The 15,348-nt window shown below is 59.6% G+C and overlaps 1 pseudogene; it reads left to right on the top strand.

The window, feature by feature from the left end:
• Positions 1–629: 629 nt before the first annotated feature.
• Positions 630–747, top strand: LOC118604258 (annotated as a pseudogene).
• Positions 748–15,348: the final 14,601 nt, after the last annotated feature.

Raw genomic sequence — 15,348 nt, 5'->3', positions numbered from 1 at the left:
CTGAGCGACCCCGGCAGTGAGCATCCCGGGCCCAGCCCTGCGGCTTCGGGGTGCTCACACTGTGAGTGGGGCGACCGCCTCGCAGGCAGGTCCCTGGCGGAGGGGAGCGATCGGTGTCAGGGAAGGCGAGGTGATGGCCCTGCACGGCCGTGTCCAGGCCCGTCTGAGCCGGGAGGCGTTTGCTGTTGATGGAGAAGTGTCTGCGTGCAAAAATCAGTTCTTCTTCTAAGACAAATGAATGAGCAATTGCCAGCTTTGGCGCCACCAGGAGCACTTAGCGTAATCAAGCAGTGTCGTCCCTGAGGTAATTTAGGGGCCCCGTTCGTCAGCACGCCTTCATCCTGCCTGTGCCACCATCGCTGACGGGCCTTGCGTCAAGGCAGGAAGTTGCCAGGTGAACTCTGAGTCACATCCTCACGTCCGCGCAACCAGCTCTTGCATCTGGGCGAGAGGCTGGGGTGCTAGTCTCCGGGGTTGACAACCAGGGAGGCCCAGGGGGTGGCCAACGAGGAAGGCCGCCAGCAGCCGCCACACCAGTTAGCCTCGGCCAAACATCGCCCTGGGCGGAGGGGAGGCTGCGAGGGGCCCCTCCTGCCCTTTGACTGGAAGCCTTTAAAAATGATGAATTTGTCTATGCCACGCCACCGTGAACAAGCCCGATCCCGTCTGATCCCGGAAGCTACGCAGGGTCGGGCCCGGTTAGTACTTGGATGGGAGACCACCTAGGAAGACCAGGTGCTGTAGGGGTAAAAAATAAAGGATTGTAAGCTGACAAGGTCCTTGCAATCTGTGAGGTCAACCAAGGGTCATCTCATCTCGCCTAAAAAAAATAAATAAATAAAAATGATAAATTTGCCTTTTTACAACAAACCTGGGACGAAACACTAAAGCAGACGCCCTTCTCCCCATTTCGTGCCTCGGCAAACTGAGGCAGGAAAGAATAACGGTCGTTCAATCCGCAGGCATGAACGACAGAAGGCTCTGAAAACTCTCAGGCTGGACTTGCAACCCCGGCTCCCTGGAAGCCGCGTGGGCTTCTGCAAATCTCTCCATCCCTCCATCTCTCCATCCCTCTAATGTCACCCCTGTAACCTGGGGCTGATCATATCTACCTCACCGGGCATGAAAAGAGCGAATGAGAATCCCTGTGGCTGGGACGGAATGGACATTTAAAAGGGGGGAGGCCACGCGGCATCAGCAAGACGGCGAAAAGGAAGCCAGGGACCCTCCCTCCCGGGGACCCTCCCTCCCGAGGACCCTCCCTTCCAACCACAAACACGCTCATCCCACGGCCGTTCACAGGCAGTTCCCGCCGTGAGAGGCGGAAGTCAGCTGCGGAGAGGTCGGGAGGCTGGAGGGCCAGTGGGCCGGAGTCGGGGGTGGGGGCGAGGGCGGAATTCCCCATCTCACCTCTCCTTCCACGGCTCCCATAGCAACAGATCTCCACAGGTCCCAACACTCGATTTTGTGACATCTCAGAGCATGCGGAATTATCCGAAGGCCATCACGAAATAATCAAATCGTACGCTCTGTTGTGCTCCCTCTCGGTGGGCCGTGCCATAAAGATTTGACAACGATGACAAGATGTCAGCTCATTTCCCCAGGAAGCCAGACATCCCAGGTTCGGCCTGTTGAGATGATTTTTGCCTTTAACCCTGACACGGGAAGAGTTCGAGTCAGATGCCATTGTTCGTGCCCTTCTAATTAACCCCAGGTGCCCAACTCCGATCACCCCGGACCCTTTATCTTTAAAGGCCCCCCTTGTTTCTCCATCACTCCAAAACGCCAGTCCCTCGCTTCCGCCCTCGAAAGCTCTCTCCTGCCGCCCGTCCGCTGGACCTGGCAGGGCGGCAGGAACGCTGAGGCTTTGCTCCTCCAGCGGTACTGAGTGGAGGACCGCCCGGGAAGCGCGTGCAAACGCCGATTCAGATCCACTGGCCTCGGGGATGCTTACGATGCTGCGTTGCTCACAAGCCCCCGGGTGCTGCTGCCGGGTGACTGACCTTCGTGCGCACTTTGCGGCTCTTCAGAATCACCTGGGACACCTGTTCAAACAGATCCCTGGACCCCACTCCCAGAATTTCTGCTGCGGTTGGTCTGGAGCGAAAACCTCAGAAATTGCATTTCTCACAAGTGCCCAGGTGTGGGTGGGGAACCTGACTTAGAAAACCATCGCACTAAGGGCTGGATGTGGCCAGGTGATGCCTAAAGCCGCCCCACCCCAGCTCCCCAACCCATGACACCTGTGTGCTGACCCGCCTGGCCACTGGGCCCCCCGGTACTTTCCCCGCATCTCTCCCTGGATGGGGCTCCCCTGAGAGACCACCTCATACAGCAGGGCAGAGCCCATCCGTCCGTCCCTGCACTGGGCTGCGACGAGAGAGACGAGTTTTGCAAAATCTGCACAAAAATCGGCCAAATTTATGTTTCCCCTGCAACAGAAATGCTGCCGAGTGGAAATAAAATGCAGGATTCCCGGGCACTTCTATTACCTCTTCATGTCACTGCCGGTGACTGATGGCGAAAAGTAAGATTGCAAACGGAATCGCTTTTGCTCTACCCAGAACAAACTCCACCCGGCAAAGGAGCCTCCTGCAAATCTGTGCTCCTCCCAAGTGTCCCCCACAGCCGGCCGCTGCGAAGGGAGAGGGGAGGGTAGCGCCTTCACCCAGGCCGGGCCCCGGGAGCCTGTCCTTCACCGAAAAGCAGAGGCCCCTGCGGGCAAACGGGGATCCGATGTGATTTAATGCGATTCATTTTTCTTCTTTGTTTTAATCACAGAGTAATAATAATAATAAACTCGCCTTTATATATAGTGTCTTTCGTTGCCAGTGTATCACCGAACACTTTACAGATTTAATAATAGAGTTTCAGAAATAAATAATGGGGAATAATAATAGGAAGGATAAATAACATATTTATGGAATTGTATCGTGGTTTATGGTGGTAAACAATTCCTTAGACAGCCAGCAGCAGGAAATGAGAGTTTCGGAGGGGAGAAGGGACAGGAGGAGAGATGCCTTCAGGTGAGATGCGGGCGGAGCTCGGGGGATGGGGGTGTGGTGGAGAGAGGGAGGGGGCGGGCTGCCAAGGCCGGTCCGGTCTGAGAGGACAGCCCTGAGCCGGGACGTGCCTGAGGAGGGCGGCTGGCATCGGTTGGATGCTCCAGAAGTAAACGCTGAGGAGTGAGGTGTTTGATGTTTGTTAGGGATCGAGCGCCTGTTGGGAGGGGCAGGAAATAGGATTGGCCAGAGGTCGAAGTCAGGTCGAACGGCCAGGCCTGCAGAGGCCCACTTGGTGAGGGCACTGGACACAAGGCTGCTCTGGAGGGCTGTGGCCTCGGGACAGGGAGCTCTCTGCCCCCGGGCTGTCTGCTGCCTGTACTGCCCGATCTGAGCCTTCCCGGGTGTGGGTGGTGGGGGTGCCTCTTCGTGCCCATCACAGCCGCAGTCAGGGGATGTGCCTGAAATCCAGCCTGGAGGGAGGTCTTCGAAAAGAAGAGAAAGATTAACGACTTCTCCCTGAGCCTCTAGCTGGTGCCAGGCTATGAGGGCCAGTGGGGTCAGAGGTCAAGGGGAGCAGACCGGAAAACAGGACAGGGAAATGACCTTGCTACAAGGTCCAAGAGATGATCAGGATTTTCCCTCTCGTTTGCCTGCCTGTCGACAGCGCCAGGATGAGAGAGTTAATACGTGATAATACCAGCAGGCCTCGTTTCTCGTCTGATTGCTTTTTGCCCGGCAATATTCTAAGGGCTTTACATATATTGTCTTTTTTTTGTAGTTGAGCAAATCGAGACTTGGAGGCTGAATAACTCGCCCGGGAGCAGTGTGTAAGGGGTGGCCGAGTCAGGACCTGTTCCCGGCGCTGCACGAAGTTCATTTTCCTCTTTGGACTAAAGGTTCCAGTGGGAGCCAAAAGGAAGCCCACGCCCAGCGCTCAGGGTCAGCAAGGGCAGCTCCGGCCTCCCTGGACCTGCTTCCAGAGGCCACAGAGCTCTGCGAGGCTCCGCGGCTGATGCAACTGGGACGAGGACCCACGGGCAGAAGCCACTGGGGACAGGCCGGGCGCCGAGGCCTGGGCTTGCTCTCTGGCTGCCCTGCGATGCTCCGTCCTGGCCAAATGGCCCCAGACAGTGAGACCTGCTCTGGCCACGAGCAGCTCCGGCCTGGCGGGCGGCCACCCAGAGTTGGTCTGGACCCTTAGAAGTTACCACTGGGGTGGCTCACGTTCCCCTGAGAATTTTCCGGACCCATGCAGGCTGGCAAACAAGCAGCGGTCACCTCGCTGCCACCTGCGTGGACTTTGAATGTATCAGTCCGTTTCGCTGCCTTGGAGGCGGGATCGCTAACGCACAGGGTGCTCGCCCGTCTCCCCAGAGCGTCTCCCGCGTCTGCCCACTAAGCTGACGTAACTCAGGACCCGGCCGGTGGCGGCAGACGGGGAGGAGCTGAGTGCCGGGTGACCTCCCCTCCCAGGCCCCAGTCACTGCCAATTCATTCGACACGAGTTTCCTGAGCACCTACTGTGTGCCAAACACTGTACGATGGCCTCGGGGGATGGCCGCGGATGGGCCGGACAGAACCCCTGCCCTCTGCAGTGATTCCAGAGAACACCGTGCACCGATAATCGCGCCGCAGGGCTCAGGTCTCGGGCGGACATTTGCAGAGCGTCAGCGTCCACATCTGTAACACACTGCGAGCTCCCGCGTTCGGGGGTTCGGGACTTACAGCCCGTCCAGCGAAACGGAGTAGACTGTGGAGCCCACACTCCTGCCCTTAAATGCTGCGCTGCGACTGTCACCAGGGTGGCATTTGTCACCGTTTCCTCCTTGTCGGCACTGGCAGGCTGCGCCGGATCTCCTGCTGAGTAGTGGAGCCGGGCACGTGATTTGCATGTTTTTCTTTTTACGAAGCGCAGCCTCCCTCGCTGCCTCCATTCCCAGATGGACGGGCTCCCTCCCGGGGACCAAGGCCACCTACGTGGGGGCTCTCGGATTGCCCCAAGGTTTGGGGAGCTCTTAGCGGTGGCAGCCCCATGTTGGCCACCCCTCACCGGTCAGCCCGTGGAGCAGGGCGTGGGTACAAGCCAAGGAGTCCCGAACCTCGCAGAGTGCAGAACGGAGCTGGGAGGCAGGGCGAGTACGAGAAGAGGAGGCTGTGTCCACAGAGCAGCAACTGGCACGTGAGCCCCCGGTCTCCGCGGCTCACGCAGAGCCCCGTCGTCGAGCCCGAGGGAGCCTCGGCAGGAGCAGGCAGCCCTCGTCCTAATGCTGTTGGGGAGGCGATGCCCACCAGGGCTGCAGCCCCCTCCGGGCTCATAGCGAGCCCAGCCGGCAGCATTAACACAGGCTCTGGAGCGTCTAAGTTGCGGCTCCGACCTCAGCATCCCCCTCCCACCTCCCCACCACCACCTACCCAGGGCTAAGTCTCCGTTTCCACACCTGTGAAATGGGGGTAATCAGGACAGTGGCGCTCGGGGGCGCTCTGGGAGGTTAATGAGTAATCCCCGAGGCTCAGACTGAAACCGAGGAGCACAGGATCTGCTCTCTGAGATCGTGGACCCGAACGGGGGTCAGAGCGACCGGCTGATCAGGGGAGTCCCAGTGATGCTAAACTCTGTCCAGCCGGCAGGCTCAGTCCAGCCCTGCTGCCGCCTGTCTTTGTAAATAAAGTTTTATTGGAACACGGTCATGCTCATTTGCCTGCATAGTGTCTGTGCCTGCTTTTGTGGTACAAGGGCAGAGTTGAGCCCAAACTCTTTAGACCTTTATGGGAGAAGTTTGCAGACCTCTGTTCTAAAGCCCAGGGCTTCTAAAAAAAAAAAAAAAAAAAAGCTGGACGGGTCAGGAGACTGCTCCAAGGCCAAGGTGGTCAGGGCGTCTTACCCAAAGTCCAGATCCCAGACTCTGTACAGGGGAGACTCCGGCTGGCCACGCAGGGTCCCCACCCTCCTGGCAGGACCCATCATGGGCGGAGGGAGAGAGCGCAATCTCCAGGCTGACCTAAGGCAGCCGGGCCCTGGCCTGGGCCCGACTGTATTGACCGGCGGGGACAGGAAGCCATGCCAGGTCTGCCCTTGTCCCCGGGCTCTCACCGGGCAGGGCCAGGGAGGAGAGGAGGAGCACGTACCCTGGCTGGGGACGCGGCCCAGCTCATGGCAGGTTCCTTTCGGAGCAGGGGGGGGACCCCGAAATATTTTAAGTGCTCGAGAATGCTGGCTCTGCCGCTGTTGAGCACAAGAGAAATAAACCCCAGTGTCTTCCTGCGGCTTCTGCCTGGTCCCCACACCACCGTCTCACAACTCAGGGAAAAGCCATTCCCTTTCCAATACGACGCCTTTTAAAACTACTTGAAGATGCTTGCCTCGAGTCACCAAGAGGTGGAGTGGCAGCTCATTCCACCCGATTTCTAGCAGGTTCCATCTAAGGGAGTCACCTCCTGATAAATGATCTGTTTCATTGTCTCGGAGCGGAGAAGACATACTGTTGAGGCGGATAAATAAATCTCAAGTATTCGTAGTAATCCAGCGAACCGCAATATTTCATTAGAATAACCTGTTCGCAGAACTTTCTTGATACATTGAAACTACGTCACCCAGAAGGGTTTGAGTTCTCATCTGATTCTCGCCTACTGGGTGAAGTAAGAAGCAGATTTAATGGGGCAGGGGTCCCCAATCCCCAGGACGCAGACCTCGCTGGTGCCTAGCCTGTTAGGAACTGGGCCTCCCAGCAGGAGGTGAGGGGCAGGTGAGCTAGCAAAGCTTTGTCTGTACGTGCAGCCGCTCCCCAGCGCCAGCATCACCGCCTCAGCTCCGCCTCAGATCACCAGGCATTAGATTTTCACAGGAGCACCGGTCCCTGGTGCCAAAAAGGTCGGGGGCCGCTGCAATAGGGCATTGGAGGTGTAATTCTGCCATTGCCTCTTTCTTGCTTACTTACGGAATTTAAGGGAGCTTCTGGCCTCCATGCACCTCTCACGTGAAATGGAAGTGTTCCCCGGTTCCCGCGGGATAGCAGGCACCGGCTGTAAGCTGTAAGCCTCAGGCCTCTGGCCCTGGGAGGCGGCCCACCTCAGAGGCGGCACCTGGGTCGGCAGACCTGCGCCTCCCCACAGCGGCGAGCACAGTCCGCACAGTCCGGGCGTTGCTTTGTCTGCATCTTTGATAAACGGCTGCGCTTTTTACTCTAATTGGTAACAGAAACAACACTTCAGGGGCCCGGGAGAAACCCCAAGTCCCCTTTAAACGGAAGATAAAAGCGTTTTCAGTGAGAAGGGGAGGCTGTTACGGGGAGGGGTTGGGGGATATGCAGGAGCGGTTGGGAGAATTCTCAGAAAGTGGGGACCGGGGGGAAAATGTGTTCTCGAAGACTGGAGATGGGGCCTCCTGGGCCTGGAAGGCAGATAACAGCAGCCGCCTCCGCGGGGAGCCCGGGGGAGGGCCGGGGTTCAGCACCTCCCCCCCCCACCCCCCGCCGCTCTCCGGGAGGGCAGAGCTGGTGCCAGGACTACGAGCAGACGGCACCGTGCGGTCGGCCAGTGTCCTGTAGGATCGTCACTGGAATCCACCCCCCCACCCCACCCCAGGACCCCAGGTGGCTGAGTGTGCAGATTCCCAGTCAGCACTCGGGTGGGGAGGGGCCTCCGTCCGGCTAACAGGTGTCCAGGTGACACGACGCCCTGGCCGTGAGGACCACTTTAAGGAGCGAGGGCCACTGGGGGGCGGGTCTTCGGAGGCTGTGGAGGAGGGGGGTTCACATCCTGGGTGCGCTGCCTACACACAGGCGATGGGGCCTTGAGCAAGATGCCCGGCCGGCCTCTCTGAGACACAGTTTCTTCGCCTGTCAAGTGGGGATAACACAGCCTCGTAGGACGGCCGAGGAGACTCAGTGATGTGCGTCATGTGCGTTGAGCTCGGCATCTGGGAGGGACTGTCCGTCAGTCCGTCAGAGGGTTTGAGCCTGACGTCACCTGACGTCAGAGCCTTTTTAGGAAGACGAGGGCGCGAGGGAAGGAAGGGGCATGGTCTCGTGGCCGCTGCCACCGGAGGTCGCCCCAGGCTCTGGGCATTGACCCCAAAGGCAAGGAGCCTGCTCTCCTGTAACTATTAGGAAGGAACGGAGCCTGGGGTCGGGGGGACTGCAGGGGCCCACCCCACTCCTCCCAGGCCTGCTGGCCTCAAGCCTGTCACAGAAAAATGCCGGGTTCAGAGTGAAGCCGGGGGTAGTCGGGGGGACTTATTTCCTGGGACTAGATGAGAGAGTGGCCCCACAGGAGGAGGGGGTCATCCCATGCCCCCGTTCATTTAGTACTGACCTGTTATTTAAATGACACACTGCTGGTGCCGCCCAGAAGGGAGACGTTGTTATCGGGGTGAGTGGCACTCTCCGAGGTAAGGGGCTTGCCCAAGTCAATCCCAATGCCATGGCGAGCCCTTTAATGCCACATCGCGTGCGTGTGCGCGTGTGTGCGCGTGTGTGAGTGCGCACACACATGTGGGAGGACCTGGGAAGACGGTCACTGTGCTAATCGGAGGACCGAACGCAGGTGGGAAAAGCCAGAGGCGTCCACCCGGAGCAGGGCGGCCGGACCTGGCTTTGCGCGGAGCGGGCTTTTCGAGCCGGGCTCTCCCGACCACGTGGGGGCGATCGTCCTGTGGGATGGGGACTGTCCTGTGTGCCGCAGGATGTGTAGTGACATCCTGGCCTCCACCCGCCGGATGCCAGGTGTGCCCTCCCTGAGTCGTGACCACCAGAAATGCCTCCGGACGCTGCCGCACGTCCTCCGGCGGAGAGCCCCTGCTGCGGAGTTTCCAGACGTCCCTCCCTGGGTCCCAGGTGTGCCAGGAGGAGCCAGGGGTCGAAGGTCTGTGAACTCGGCAGAGGGCGCGAAGATGACGGACAGACAGATGAGCTCGAGCTCCTCTCTGCACACGACCGACCGGGAGTCCGCAGCTAACGGCACCTGGGCCTGTGCGGTCTCCGGCCTCTTCTCGCTCGGGCCAGGCCACGCCGGGAAGGGGCGTCAGGCTCCCCTTGGAGGAGGCTAAGGACGGATGGCGGCTGGGGCGGGGTCAGGGGGGAGCGCACGGGCCCAGCAAGCAGCAGCATCTGCCCCACGCCCACCGCTCGCATCTCCGGGGCCCTGGGTTTCCTGGAAAAACATCTTCGGAAAGGGCAGGGCTGGAGCTGGCACGGGGAGTTCTCGCTGGAGAAGCCACGGGATGCGGGGGCCGAGCGGGGAAGAGAATGTTATCACAGAAACCTGATTTCTCTACACACTCTATCAGCTCCCCATCTGTTCCGTGTGCTCCTTCCCCACGTACCCGCTGCCGGGACGTCGCTAGAGCCCTGATTACATCTGTGGAGAGCGCCTCAGACCTCACAGATGAGCGAGCCTATCCATCAGCCTGGCAGCCGACGTTCGTTTTAAAATCTGGAGTAGAGCCGGCTGGGAGGGGGTTCTGCAGGGGGCCTCGCACCCCAAAGGGACGGTCCGCCATGCCCTTTCTCTCCTTGACATGCCAGGGTGCATTGCTGGGGCTGGCATCATATACTGGTTCCAGCTCCGTGACTTTGAGCAAGCCGCTCCTCCCTCCTGGCCTCGGCTTCCTTCTCTTTAGGTCTTGGGGGCGGGGGGTGGGGGCAGGTGTCTCTCCCAGAGCCAACAGCCCCACGGCCTTGCAACTCCAAGCCTCGCATTCATTCCCTGGGAGCTCGTTAGGAATGTAGGCTCTCAGGCCCAGACCGGGCTCGCTGAATCAGAACCCGTGTTTTAACAAGACCCCAGGGGCGGTCATCCGCGGCTCCACGCACAGGGCTCCTTCGGAGATGAACCTGTATGAGAAATCTCTCGAAGGGAATGAGTCACTATCTTCTCAGGCCTCTGAAAACTTTTACAGAGACTTCTCTTTCTCTTTCTTTCTTTCTTTCTTTCTTTCTTTCTTTCTTCTTTCTTTCTTTCTTTCTTTCTTTCTTTCTCTCTCTCTCTCTCTCTCTCTCTCTCTCTCTCTCTCTCTCTCCCTCCCTCCCTTCCTTCCTTCCTTCTTTTTTTTTTTTTCTGCACGAGAACCTTAACCTTGAAAAGGAACCAGCTCTGAAATTCCAGCCACTTCCTGTGGATGGAGCCCCGAGATGGCAATATTCACTCAATCAACCTTAACCGAAGCCTGGGGATAAAAAAAGATGAGCCGGACCTACTTCGTGCCCTTGGAAACCGGCTTCTCCAGGAGGAACAGGCGGAGCCCTCCCTCTGGGTTGAGAAGGTGCAGCGAGAAGATCTCTCCTCCTGGGGTCTGACCAGATTCCCAAGGGCGACGCCCGTCTCTGTGACTCCATATTGGTTTCCTGGGGCTGCTGCAATAAATGGCCAGAAAGTTGGTGACTAAACACAGCAGAAATGGAGTCACCCACAGTTCTGAGGCCCAGGGTCTTAGATCTGGTGCCGGCCGGGGAAGCTCGCGGGAGGAGCCCTCCCTGCCTCCCTCAGCTGCCGGGGCTGCCGCTGTCCTCGGCCGTGGCCGGGACATTGCTCCATCTCGGCCTCGTCTTCTCTGCGCTGCCGAAGCGCCTTCCGCCTCTCTCTCAGGACACTTAGGATGGCACGGAGGGCCCGCCCGGATAATCCGGGGTGATCTCCACTCAGAAGCCTTCACTTGATCACGTCTGCAAGGTCCTTTTCCATTAAAGGTCGCAGTCACGGGTCTGGATTTGACGCGTAACTATCTTTTAGAGACCACTTTTCAGCCCACCGCATGCTCCAATCAAGACGTGGCCTCACCGCGGGGTCCTGGGTGAGTTACCCGACGTGGCCGAGCCTCGGTTTCCTCCCTTGTACGTTGGGACAGCGAATCCCCCAGTGGCTGTGTGCTCTAGTGCGCATTGGCCTTATCTGGAAGACTTATCTGGGCCCACGGGGGGAGGGGGGGGAGTGTCTCTCATTCAATGGGTCTGGCGAGGGCCTTAAGAATTCGCATTTCCAACCACTGAATTAAAACGATGCGTCTAAGGCAGCTAACAAAGTCCCCACCCCAAACAAGGACGAAATGGATAAAAATGTTGGTGACCAACCAACAGAATTGACGCCCACCATGGCTGCCTGGTAAATTGGGGCAGAGCGTAGTGGAAGGGCCAGGCTTCCCTTGGAAGATGTCCTCAGGGTCAAGCTGGTTCGTGCATCTCCAGCCGAAGCTCAGGGCTTGTGGTCCGACACCGCACCGCCGTCGGGGACCATGCCTCTGTCAGCCCTTGCTTATCAAGGGGTTTACCCCGTAGCACTTGTGTTTAAGTTAACAGTGACCAAACGTGGGCGGCCCAAAGGTATAGGAAAGTATAGAAATCAGCTGGAGGAGGGGGTGATGATCTTTCTTCCAAAGGGAGCCGCAGGGAAGGGGTGGTGCTGGCAAGGTCTGGGGAGAGAAGCGACCCTGGCAGCCGCCCCGCAGTGAGTGGGCGCTCTAGGCCGAGGGAACAGCACGTGTGGGCCTGTGAAACCTCGGCGCCGTTAAGTCACCTCACGCAAGAGCTGGGGAGTGCGGGAGACGGCCGGGGACCTCAGCGCTGGCCAGGAGCAGAGCCCCTTTCCACTTGGGAACAAGGGCCTGCATCCTGCAGGCGGTACGGGGGGCGTTCCAGGGCTTTCTTTGGGAGGGTGACCTGCTCAGCTCCGCACTGGAGAAGATCGCCCCGCGTCGGTGCTGGGGGGTGCGGGCGAGGGGTGGGTTGGATGGGGAAGAGACGGGACACGGGAAGGTCGTTTAGGCAGCTGATAAGACAAGTCGGGCAACAGGCGACGAGGGCCGAGGCCGAAGCACGTGACAGGCACACGTCCGCCTTGATGGATGGTGGTGTGAGCCCGCAGGGGCGCGCATCCTCAGTTAGTCCAGGTTCACCCCGTCTCAGAGGAGGTGGCCTCGAGGTCAGGGCCAGCGATGCCCTGGTGTCCTCGGGCACTCTGCACCAAGGGCATCGGCTCTGCCTTCTCTGGACAAGGCCCCCCGGCCCCTCTGCGCCCCCCCATCTCCCCCTGGGGAAAGGGCGCACCCCCTGTCATTACACAGCACGTGATCTGCCTGGCCGTCCCCAGATGCTAAACTGGTTAATTTCTGTGGAGATTTTTCTTCAAGCCGGCATGACACGGGCTTTAAATCAATTTGAAATCCATTGTCTGCAGATCCACAAGGAGAGGGTCCGTGGAGGACGGGCACCAATTATTCTCATCAGTCAAGGGGGCAGGACAGGCTGTGATGGGCTTGGGCTGCTGTGGGGAGAGGCAGGTCCCCATTACGGAGAAGGCGTTAGAGGCTCAAGGCCTCGCAGGGAGGCTCGGTGCTGAGCGTGTGGGGCCACTGCCCGTTCTACAGGGAAGGGGCCCCACGGCGGGGTTGGGTGAGAGACGGAAAGCCAGGAAAGCCGTCCGAAAGGGTTGGGCACAGTCTGGGGATGCTGAGGCTCCTGCCAAGTTCGAGGACTTCGTCCCTGGCTCTCAAGGTCATTTTCTCTAGGATTCCTTCCATTAAATACAGAAAGTTGGTAAAGTAGGAAAGCGAAGGGGAGGGACTGGACAGGGTGGTGGTGGGGGGTGGGGCGGGGGGGGTTGGGGGGGGGAGAGGCAAGGTCAAAGGAACTCGTTAGCGGCCATGGGCAGTCTGCTTTGGAGCTCAAGATCACTGAGAGTATTTATGAAGAAAATCAATCTTGCCCCCGGTACAAGGAGACAAGCCAAATTCACCGGCTCCATCTTCCCGTCCAAATGGCTCTCTTCTCCTTCGGAATGTTACTCCTCTCACCCCAGGGAGGTTTCCAATTTGTCCCCAAGTGAAGGACTTGGGGAGGTTGCTAAGCCGGCGCTGACCTTGGCCAGGCCGAGGGGAGGGGGGAAGGGGGAAAGTTTTAAGAAGGGGCTGTGGACTTTGTGTATCTGGGGTAACCCCCCGCATTGTGGGGAGAGTGGCAAGATACGACTTCATCTACCCACTCCTCAGCCCAAGGGAGGGACCCTCCTCCGCTGCCCCTGCTAGCCGGGGCCAGCGAGATCAGCCGGTGTGGCCAGTCCCAGCAGCTAGGGCATAATCAGGTAACCAGGCTTGGCTGGCCCTCACAGCCGGGGTCCGGTCAGGTGACCCAGGCTGGCCAATCACACATTCTTGACTTTTGAGTGCATAATGAAAAAACTTAGGGACAGTTAGAAGTTGTTCGTGCTGGACTCTTGGGGGCAGTAACTGTGTCTAGTGACAGTGGTGGCTGAGGCGTCACAGCCATAAAAATTCTGCTGCCTACTTCGAGGGCCCCCTTGTTTCCTACTTTCCAAGCTCTGTCTTCATCCTCCTGTTGATGCTGGGAGCCCCGATATCCTTCCAGAACCCTCCTTAGCTTAGGTTTCTGTTGTTTATAACCAGAACCCTGACGAATTTGGAAGTTCTTTAAAGTCTGTGAAAGACAGAAAAAAATCGATTTATATGGCGGGTGGAATACAGGGTCTTTTGCCTAGGCTGGGATGCGACAGAGTGCCCCCCTTGCACCCCGTTTCTCCTGCGTTTCCTGCCGCAGGGTCCCTTTTTGGAGGATGAAGCTCGTTCACGCTCAGCTCTAACTCGTGGTCACGATGCTGCCCAGGTACAGGAAGGGAGGCTGAGGCCCAGCCTGTGCCCCACAGCAAGCCCGTGGTGACAGTCCCAGCAACGACAAAACATCCCCGGGCAGCCCGAGGGCGGCAGCCCGGGCCTTGTTTGTGGCAGCGGGAGTCGTCATTCTCCATCAGCAAAATCCCGAACGGGCCCTTCCTCTGAGACCCGTGTCGTCTGCTTGGCCGACTCACACACGGCTGTGAGCTTAGAGGTGGGAAGGGGTTCCCAGGGTCAGGAACCCCAGGTGGCTGGCCCTCTGAGGACAGGGTCAGCCCCGGCCCCTCCCCAGCCTACTCTGGGGTCACAGGCGTCTGTCCCCTGAGGTGGCATTCGAGCCTGTATCTGGAACCGTTTGCGCTGAGTATCGGGGAGGAAGGGGGATGAATCTGGGGGCCTGCCAGGGGCCAAGCAGAGTGCCCAGAGGAGCAGATGTTGCATGGAGTCTCCCAGGCCCCTGACACTGAGAGGAAGTGGCCCGGGTCCCTTTCACACGCGAGCGAGGGAGGCCACGGCGATGATCGCGTGGCCCCTCCAGCTGCGGAGTCCGCTTCCGAGGATTCGCCTTCGCTGCTGGACGTGAACGCTCACCCACCGCCCCGTGTGTGCTGGCCCCGTCCCAAGCCATGTGGCGGGCAGGCCCTTGGTTCTCACTGATAAGCCGAAGCCACCACTCCTGCCTCCTCCGACTTGTCAGGGCCTTCGGGGTTTTGGGGGGGGAGGGGCTCGAAGCTCTGCAGACAGCTCTGCAGCTTTCCCGTCACCAAGTCCTTCGGCCAGCGTGAGGGCGTCCACAGCGGCGCCCGCCTCCTCTCTCCATCCTGCCAGCCCCTTCCCTCCCCTCCCCCCTCCTCCAAGCCCCCTCCCCCCGTCTACCTTGTCCTCTGCCGAGCAGGGAAGTTCAGCTTTCCCAGGCCCCCCAACACCTCCGTGCTGCCTCTCCATCCTACTGGGGACTTTCCCAGACCTGGGGAGGGAATTTGGATTCTGGATGGTCCCCAGTATCCACCACCTCTGTGCCCGAGAACACAAAGGCCTCTGTTGGTCCCAGGTCTGCTCCACAGAAAGCGGTTATGACGACATGTGGGGACACACGGCCTCCTCGGAGGTGCCGTTTCGTGTGACCTCATTACGAGCCGTGAGGCGGCCGCTTCTCACTGTGCTGCCCAGAGAGTCGGGGCCCCCGGAGCGGACGTGGCCCGCTGAAGGCAGCAGGGGCCCAGCGCGCGCTCAGGCTGGTGCGAACACGCTTTCCGCACTGCTCGGCTGCCAGGGGACGGAGGAGGGGGTGACACAGGCACCCAGTCCACCCGGGCGGGGCGGGGCGGGAGCCGCGGCCCGGGAGCAGATCTCTGGGTGGCCAGCCAAAGGCAGCGGGGTGGGTCGACGTCGGGGCAGAGAGGGCTGGGGGAAGGGCTGGGCGAGCACCATGTGCAGGGGATGGAGGCCGGAGGGGAGCCAGGCTGGGGGCCAGGCCGGGCCTTGGGAGGCCCGTGCTTGGAATACCGAGCGCCTCTGCATGCGCTGACCTCGGCGCTTCAGCTGTGGCTCCGGCCACGTGCGTCCGGACACAGCCGTGGCGTCCAGTCCCGGGTATCCCTGGGGCTCCGGTGATCTGTAAAACTAATAAATCTTGTGCCCAGCTGCCGCCTCCTTGGCCGCAAAGATCCCGGGCGGGGCGGGCCGCGTCCGTGCACCGCACTTCTGCAGACTCGCGGGCTGGGCTCC

Source organism: Rousettus aegyptiacus, unplaced genomic scaffold (assembly GCF_014176215.1).
Source record: "Rousettus aegyptiacus isolate mRouAeg1 unplaced genomic scaffold, mRouAeg1.p scaffold_m13_p_6, whole genome shotgun sequence".
Classification (NCBI taxonomy): domain Eukaryota; kingdom Metazoa; phylum Chordata; class Mammalia; order Chiroptera; family Pteropodidae; genus Rousettus; species Rousettus aegyptiacus.
The sequence above is the reverse complement of the archived record's forward strand: the minus strand, read 5'-3'. Positions and strand labels throughout refer to the sequence as shown.